This window comes from Epinephelus fuscoguttatus, linkage group LG4, assembly GCF_011397635.1.
Source record: "Epinephelus fuscoguttatus linkage group LG4, E.fuscoguttatus.final_Chr_v1".
NCBI lineage: Eukaryota > Metazoa > Chordata > Actinopteri > Perciformes > Serranidae > Epinephelus > Epinephelus fuscoguttatus.
In genome coordinates, this window is record NC_064755.1 from 2,793,626 (window position 1) to 2,801,693 (window position 8,068).

The window sequence follows — 8,068 nt, forward strand, 5'->3', positions numbered from 1 at the left end:
TTTCTGCTTAGCAATAATAAAATATTGAAAACCACCCCACTGTTCCCAGCAAGTTTTCCTGACCACCCCACAGTTCCGTGCTTTGTTCCCTCCATTATCAGACTTTTGAACTTACATGACCCCCTCCTCCCCACAGAAATGTTCTTCTCATCTGAAAGAACTTCCCTGCTAGTCCAATGACCATGGACGTACATATTTCATGTCAAGTGTAATTGAATTTGAATTGTAATTATAGTGCTCAGTGATTCAATTTAACACTGTGATCTGTCTATTGTTTGATGTTCTTTTTTATGTCAGTCTAACCCTGACATTTACAGATAAAAGTCAGCTAATTTAATCACAGAAATGTAAACATTTGTGCTTTTACATTCAGTAAATATAATGGCTACTTTTTAACCAACCATATTCACCTCCTCATTTTCTTGAAATCAAAATGGTTTTATTGGTATTGTAAACATTTTAAAATTTAAAACAGTACATCTCAAGGTAAAAGTCATTCATCTGCCAAATGTGATTGATTGTTCTTAGGTAAGATGTGTGGTAGCTCCTCAATCTGACTATATTGCTGTTCCATACAGGGTAATGCTGCCAGTGCAATTATTATAGTCACTGCATTTCTGCTTCAGCTTCCTCAAATTCCTGGAATTCAGCATATGTCACATCTTCAGATGGATACTTGGACCTAGAATAGAATAGAAAGTTGTCATTTGCCATTTGTAACATACACAAACATATTACCAGGTCACAGTTCCTACAGTTCCACTTCACTGGATCAAATTTCAGCAGTCTTCCAGTAGCAGTCGCCTACATAATTGGTGTCTAGGTTGGTGTAAAACTCACCAGCTCTGTATTCCTACCTACAACCGTAACAATTTTTATTCTGGCGTATTCCACCACTTAGCAATAGTGTTTTGGGAAGATTACTGTGCCTAACGTAAGTGTTCATCAAAGTTCAGATCTGGCACCCATACAATGCAAAGCCATTATTGCACAGTAAGGCAACTTACTTGTTAGAAAGTGAACCGGTGGGCCCCTCTGGTTCCGAGTTCCGGCTCCAGTTTATTCGTGGTGATCTGAAGGTTGTCAGTATGCCTTTGTTGGAATGAATTGCTAGGATTGGGTGGTCGCCGATGCACACAGGCTGCTCCGGTTACCGCAGTCTGGTAACATTAGATCATAGACATCGGCTCGAATAGATATGGTTGTATGGCTGCTGCGGCGCCAAAGAAAGCAAATTCTTCATCAGTCATGGCGATAAACAATTTCGCTAGATTGACTGCTAAGAATTCAGTTCAAATAAACACAAGAAGTTTGTGCTTTAGAGAAAGGATCAACACTCAGTGAAAAAGCCCTAAGCCCTAAGCCCTATGATAAGCTAATATGGCAAGGCTTAACTATACAAACCAGTGAGCAGTGATAACTAGCATGTCTTTGGGGTCATCGGGTGGGAACCTCCTTTCACCAGTGTTTCGTCTAGTTGGTCCCACGACACCTCCAGGAGGCTAGACAGTGATCTCTGGCGTCCCAGAGACACTCCCCTAATGCCAGGTCTCACTGCTCCCCTCCCCGCACCAACCCAATAACCTCCTTTACCTTACTTACACATGGCTTTCTCAGCCCAAACAGCACTGCCACCTTCAACCAAACCCAGGCTCCGTACATGTGAGCTCTAGGTAGAAGCAGGGCTGATACTACCTTTCCTAGCACATTCACCATACTCTATTTCACACGCTACATAGCATAACTACAATACAAGCTAAAGTTAAAGGAGATAAATAAACTTACGGGATCAGCAAACACACTCACCTTGCCGCATGGCCTCAGACAAAATGGATTCAAATTGGCCACTCCCACACTTAAATAACCTTCCTCTTCCTGGACTTCCACCTTACTTACACATGGCTTTCTCAGCCCAAACAGCACTGCCATCTTCAACCAAACCCAGGCTCCGTACATGCGAGCTCCAGGTAGAAACAGGACTGATACTACCTTTCCTAGCACATTCACCATACTCTATTTCATATGCTACACAGCATAACTACAATATAAGCTAAAGTTAAAGGAGCTTAATGAACTTAGAGGATCAGCAAGCACACTCACCTTGCCGCATGGCCTCAAACAAAATGGATTCAAATAGGCCACTCCCACACTTAAATATTTCCTCCTGAGAGGAAGTGGATCCCTTCACCTGATCTCAAGGAGTTATGTGCCCTGCTTAGTAGTTCCCCCTGCTGCCCCCCAACTGACATTATTTCTTCTCTTACAGATAAACTGGCTACATTTAATTGCTTCATCTGACATTTCCTTCACTGTCTTCCTCAAACTCTGTCCCCGCACTCCGAGTTCCCCCAGGAGTGAGACAGCTGATCTTGGTATGAATCCCCTACACCCCACTTCCACTGGACAAATCCTAGTTTTCCATCCTCGCTGCTCAGCTTCTGCTCCTAAGTCTGCATATCTAAGCTTTTTCCTTTCATAGGCTTCTTCCACTGAGTCTTCCCAAGGAACTGTCAGCTCAATGAAATAAACTATCCGTTGACTCACTGACCACAACAATAAGTCAGGCCTCTGCCTGGTACAAACTGTTTCCTGGGGAACAACAAGCTTTCCCCCTAAATCTACTTGCATTTCCCAATCACAAGCACCTTCTAGGCGGCCACACCCTTGCGTCCTCACTAACTTATCTCTTCTGTGTTTCTCTCCCTCACGGACAAACTGAATTACTAAACTCCTATCCTTAACACCTTCTGAATTCAATTGTCTTCATTTCCCTTCGATGCCTGCAGCTAAACATTTCAACACCTGATTATGTCGCCATGTATATCGGCCTTGTGACAAGCTAACTTTACAGCCTGACAAAATATGCTTTAAGGTTGCGGTACGTGAACAGAATGGGCATGATGGGTCCTCATTTACCCACAGTTTTAGGTTCACACTTTCCCAATTCAACCACTGTCCCTGTTTAGCCTGGGCCACTACCTTTGCACCCCTTAGCATTTCTTCCTGTCTACGTATCTGTTTGACAACCAGCTTTCTTTTATCTTTGAGACCTGCTTTATTCCATACCGGTTTGCCTGAGCCAAGCCCCAGGCCTCCCCGGCCAAACTGAACATTACCTACAATCTCTGCATGCCTAAGAGCTGCCTCTGCTTCCTGAACTGCTGATCTTGGGTTCCATTTCCTTCCCTTGGTTGGATTTGGAACCACACTCCTAACTACCATGTCCTTACTCCCAGATAACAACAGCTCTGTCCTGACCTTGGTACATTTAAATTCCTCTGTTAAACTAGATACTGGCAGCTGAAGTATCCCTTTTCCATACAATGCAACACTACTTAGGCACCTAGGAGCACCCAACCACTTCCTAATATAGGAGCTAACCGACCTTTCAATTCTCTCCACTACGGATATTGGAATTTCATAAATTGACAATGGCCACATTAACCTAGGATATAGCCCAAAGAAGAAAATACCATGAACAATAGTAGCTACTCAGCTAACCAGGAGCAAGCCAAAACTCACACAACAATAGTCGAGGAAGAGTGACATCACGCCCTGCGACAAGCGCTAGACGGCAGAAACAATGCGGAAGGCGGTTTATTTGAATTTGGTTAAAATAAAATCTTTTTTAAACAAATTTTGGGAAAAAAAACTAATGCTGACGTTTTGAAGCTTGCAACTATAGAACAATTTTAAAATATGTTTGGTACCCATATGTTAACATTGAAAAAATAATGACAATTGGTACAAAAACTAATATCTTCTTCCAAGAGCTGCAGTTGGGTGGATGGATGGTATGGACTCATATAGGGGGACTTATCCATGGAGACAAACAGTGATTGGGACTGGCCTGGCCCTTTAATACATGCAGCATGGAGAGAAAAGCAGAGTTCTCTGACGACCTTCAGAATGTACAGACCTTTCACTAGCAAGAACCACGCCACAACAATATGCTGTTTAAAGGTTTAATGGAATACAAGAGTTATTGAATGTTGAGAATAGATGAATGGATGTGGGTGAGGTAGAGGGAAGATGTCATCTGTTAGGGTGGTCTGGGAGGATGTACTGAAGACCGGGCAGAGAGAGACTCAGTGTGGGAGTTCCGTTTCAGGCATATATATCCACCCAAGCTGATCACTGGCCCCCTCGACAGTGCCTAGAATGAGACATGGGAGAGGTATGCACCGGATTGAATAGGAAGGAAGGGGTGAAGGGACGAGGGTAGGGATGAGATCGGAGGATCATGGGATGAAGGGATGAGGTAGGAGGATGATGGGATGAGGGGATGAAGGGATGAGGGAAGGGATGAGGTTGGAAGATGGAACAATGAAGGGAAAGGGAGGGTGGGTCGAGAAATCTTGAGACAAACGGGGTTGGATGGGTTGACCCGGCATAAGTAGGCTTTGCAGATGATTAGAGATGTGGTTGAGGCGTGGTTCTGCTCCCGAACCTAAGTAAACAGGTTAACTACATTTCACTAGCAAGAGCCACGCCACAACAATATGTCGTTTAAAGGTTTAATGGAATACAGGAGTTATTGAATGTTGAGAATAGATGAATGGATGTGGGTGAGGTAGAGGGAAGATGTCATCTGTTAGGCTGGTCTGGGAGGATGTATTGAAGACTGGGTGGAGGGTTCCGTCTCAGGTATATATATTGGGATGACCAGCAGCCTAGGACCTGAATGCTTTGGTCTGAGATGCCTAGTCTTGCTGCTGTGGATGCTGTGCCAATGTGAAAGGAGAGGCTAGAATAGAGTTCTGGAGATATGCCCAAAATGCGTAGGACTTGGTGTAAGTGTTTCTGAAACCAGAATCGATTGGCCATTTTTCCTGTTTTAGTGAGAAAGATTGGGTGTTGAGGTGATGCCTTACCAGCATACCTGGAGCTGATGTATTTGGTCAGTGGCTCGTATGGGCTGAGGTAGGATTCGAGGCGGAATAAGTAGATAGGGAAAGAAACTCCCAACTGATCTGTTTTGCTCCTTCGGGGCGTGAATATGAGTGAGTCAGCAGTATGGATGGTTATGTCAGATAGACTGGAGTTATGAGAAGGATTATAGACGGATGCAGTCGGGGCAAATTCAGAGCGCCTCAGGAATCCGAAAAAAGCCAGCAGAAACATGGATTCTAGGGTTAGAACCAGAATCAGAATCAGAATCAGTTTATTTGCCATTTGCAGAAAAACTGCATTGGAAATGAGTTGCAAGAGCTCAGCATAAAAACACACAAAAAAAAAACAGTGGACAAGGTTAAAAAAAAAACCCCAATAAATATGCATAAAGAAAAGTAATAAAAAGACAGGTGCCCCCGTAGATCAACCGACACTCACTTTGGACAAAGTTATGAATATAAAGTGCATTATTTATACACAAGTACAAGAAATATAAAGCATACACCATACATTGTTAATCAATCAATCAATTTTATTTATAAAGCCCAATATCACAAATCACAATTTGCCTCACAGGGCTTTACAGCATACGACATCCCTCTGTCCTTATGACCCTCGCAGCGGATAAGGAAAAACTCCCCAAAAAAAACCCTTTAACGGGGAAAAAAAGGTAGAAACCTCAGGAAGAGCAACTGAGGAGGGATCCCTCTTCCAGGACGGACAGACGTGCAACAGATGTCGTACAGAACAGATCAGCATAACAAATTAACAGTAATCCACATGACACAATGAGACAGAGAGAGAGAGAGAGAGAGAGAGAGAGATGCAGGTAATGACAGTAGCTTACAACAACATTGTTGAAAGTAATAATATTTTAATTATAGTTCTGGCTATTGTGGTACAATATGTTGAAAGTATGTATTAATATCTGGCAGTATACAAGTGTGACAATAGTCATATGTGTATAATAACAGAAGAAGTATGACTAATGACTAATGATGGCAGCAGCAGCAGGAGGCATCTGGCAGGACCACGGCAGCAGCACAACCACACACGTCACACTGTCCAGGCACCGTTGCGATATGAGTTAATCTGAGAGACAGTGGAACACAAAGGCTCCGGAGAAGAAGCCGAGTTAGTGACATCCAGAATGGCAGAGTTAGCAAGATGCAGTAATAGAATACGAGAGAGAGAGAGAGAGAGAGAGAAGGAGAGAAGGTGCCCGGTGTATTATAGGGGGGTCCTTCGGCAGACTAGGCCTAAGTCAGCCTAACTAGGGGCTGGTACAGGGCAAGCCTGAGCCAGCCCTAACTATAAGCTTTATCAAAGAGGAAAGTCTTAAGTCTTGTCTTAAATGTGGAGACGGTGTCTGCCTCCCGGACCGTAACAGGAAGATGATTCCACAGGAGAGGAGCCTGATATCTGAAGGCTCTGGCTCCTGATCTACTTCTGGAGACTTTAGGGACCACGAGTAACCCTGCGTTCTCAGAACACAGTGTTCTGGTGGGATAACATGACACTATGAGCTCTCTAAGATATGATGGAGCTTGACCATTTAGAGCTTTATAAGTTAACAGTAGGATTTTAAATTCAATTCTGGATTTTACAGGGAGCCAGTGCAGAGAAGCTAAAACAGGAGAAATATGATCACGTTTCTTAGTTCCTGTTAGTACACGTGCTGCTGCATTCTGAATTAGCTGGAGAATTTTTAAGGACTTACTAGAGCTACCTGATAATAGAGAGTTACAGTAATCCAGCCTAGAGGTAACAAAAGCGTGGACCAATTTTTCTGCATCTTTTCGGGTCAGGATAGGCCTAATTTTCGCAATATTACACAGATGAAAAAATGCAGTCCATGAGGTTTGTTTTAAATGAGAATTAAAAGACAAATCTTGATCAAATATCACTCTGAGGTTTCTTACGGTAGTGCTAGAGGCCAGAGCAATGCCATCTAGCGAAACTATGTCATCATATAAAGAGTCTCTGAGTTGTTTGGGGCCAAGAACAATAACTTCAGTTTTGTCTGAATTTAACATCAGGAAATTGGTGCTCATCCAAGTTTTTATGTCTTTAAGGCAGTTATGGAGTTTAGTTAATTGATTAGTTTCTTCTGGCTTCATCGATAAATACAACTGAGTATCATCCGCATAACAATGGAAATTTATAGAGTGATTTCTAATGATGTTACCTAAAGGAAGCATATATAGAGTAAATAGGATTGGTCCGTGCACAGAACCTTGCGGAACTCCAAAACAAACTTTGGTACGTAAGGATGATTCATTATGAACGTCAACAAACTGAAAACAATCAGATAAATAAGATTTAAACCAGCTTAGCGCAGAACCTTTTAGGCCAATTAAGTGTTCCAGTTTCAGCAGTAGAATTTGATGGTCAATAGTGTCAAACGCTGCACTAAGATCTAATAAAACAAGTACAGAGACAAGTCCTTTGTCTGAAGCAATGAGAAGGTCATTTGTAATTTTGACTAGTGCTGTCTCAGTGCTATGATGCACTCTAAATCCTGACTGAAATTCCTCAAATAAATTATTATCATGGAGAAAATCACACAGCTGGTCTGCGACTACTTTCTCAAGGATCTTTGACATAAAGGGAAGATTAGATATTGGTCTATAGTTGGCTAACACCTCTGGATCCAGGGTGGGCTTTTTTAGTAGAGGTTTAATTACAGCTACCTTAAAAGACTGTGGTACATAGCCTGTTAATAAGGATATATTGATCATATCTAATATATGAGTGTTAACTAAAGGAAAGACCTCCTTAAGTAGCCTAGTTGGGATGGGGTCTAAGAGACATGTTGATGATTTAGATGAAGAAATCGCTGCGGTCAATTCTTGAAGAGAAATTGGGGAGAAGCAATCTAAATATATATTAGGTTTTACAGCTGTGTTTGAGGTTAGATAGGTACTATCTATGAATTTTGCCTCTAATAGTTAGAATTTTGTCATTAAAAAAGCTCATAAAATCATTACTGCTAAGGGCTAAAGGAATACAAGGCTCAATAGAGTTTTGACTCTCAGTCAGCCTGGCTACAGTGCTGAAAAGAAACCTGGGGTTGTTCTTATTGTCTTCTATTAATGCTGAGTAATAGTTTGCTCTGGCATTGCGGAGGCCCCTCTTTGTTTTGAGACTGTCTGTCCAGATTAAACGAGATTCG

The 8,068-nt window shown here is 42.3% G+C and overlaps 1 protein-coding gene across 1 annotated transcript in view; it reads left to right on the forward strand.

Annotated features, from left to right (window-relative positions):
- The window catches only part of LOC125887559 (general transcription factor II-I repeat domain-containing protein 2-like), a 476,753-nt gene extending 470,024 nt beyond the window's left edge, over positions 1-6,729 (forward strand). Inside the window, exon 3 of the mRNA XM_049574503.1 lies at positions 6,658-6,729. The gene's annotated coding sequence lies outside the window, so the exon portion shown is untranslated. The remainder of the gene's footprint in view (positions 1-6,657) is intronic.
- The last annotated feature ends 1,339 nt before the right edge of the window (positions 6,730-8,068 follow it).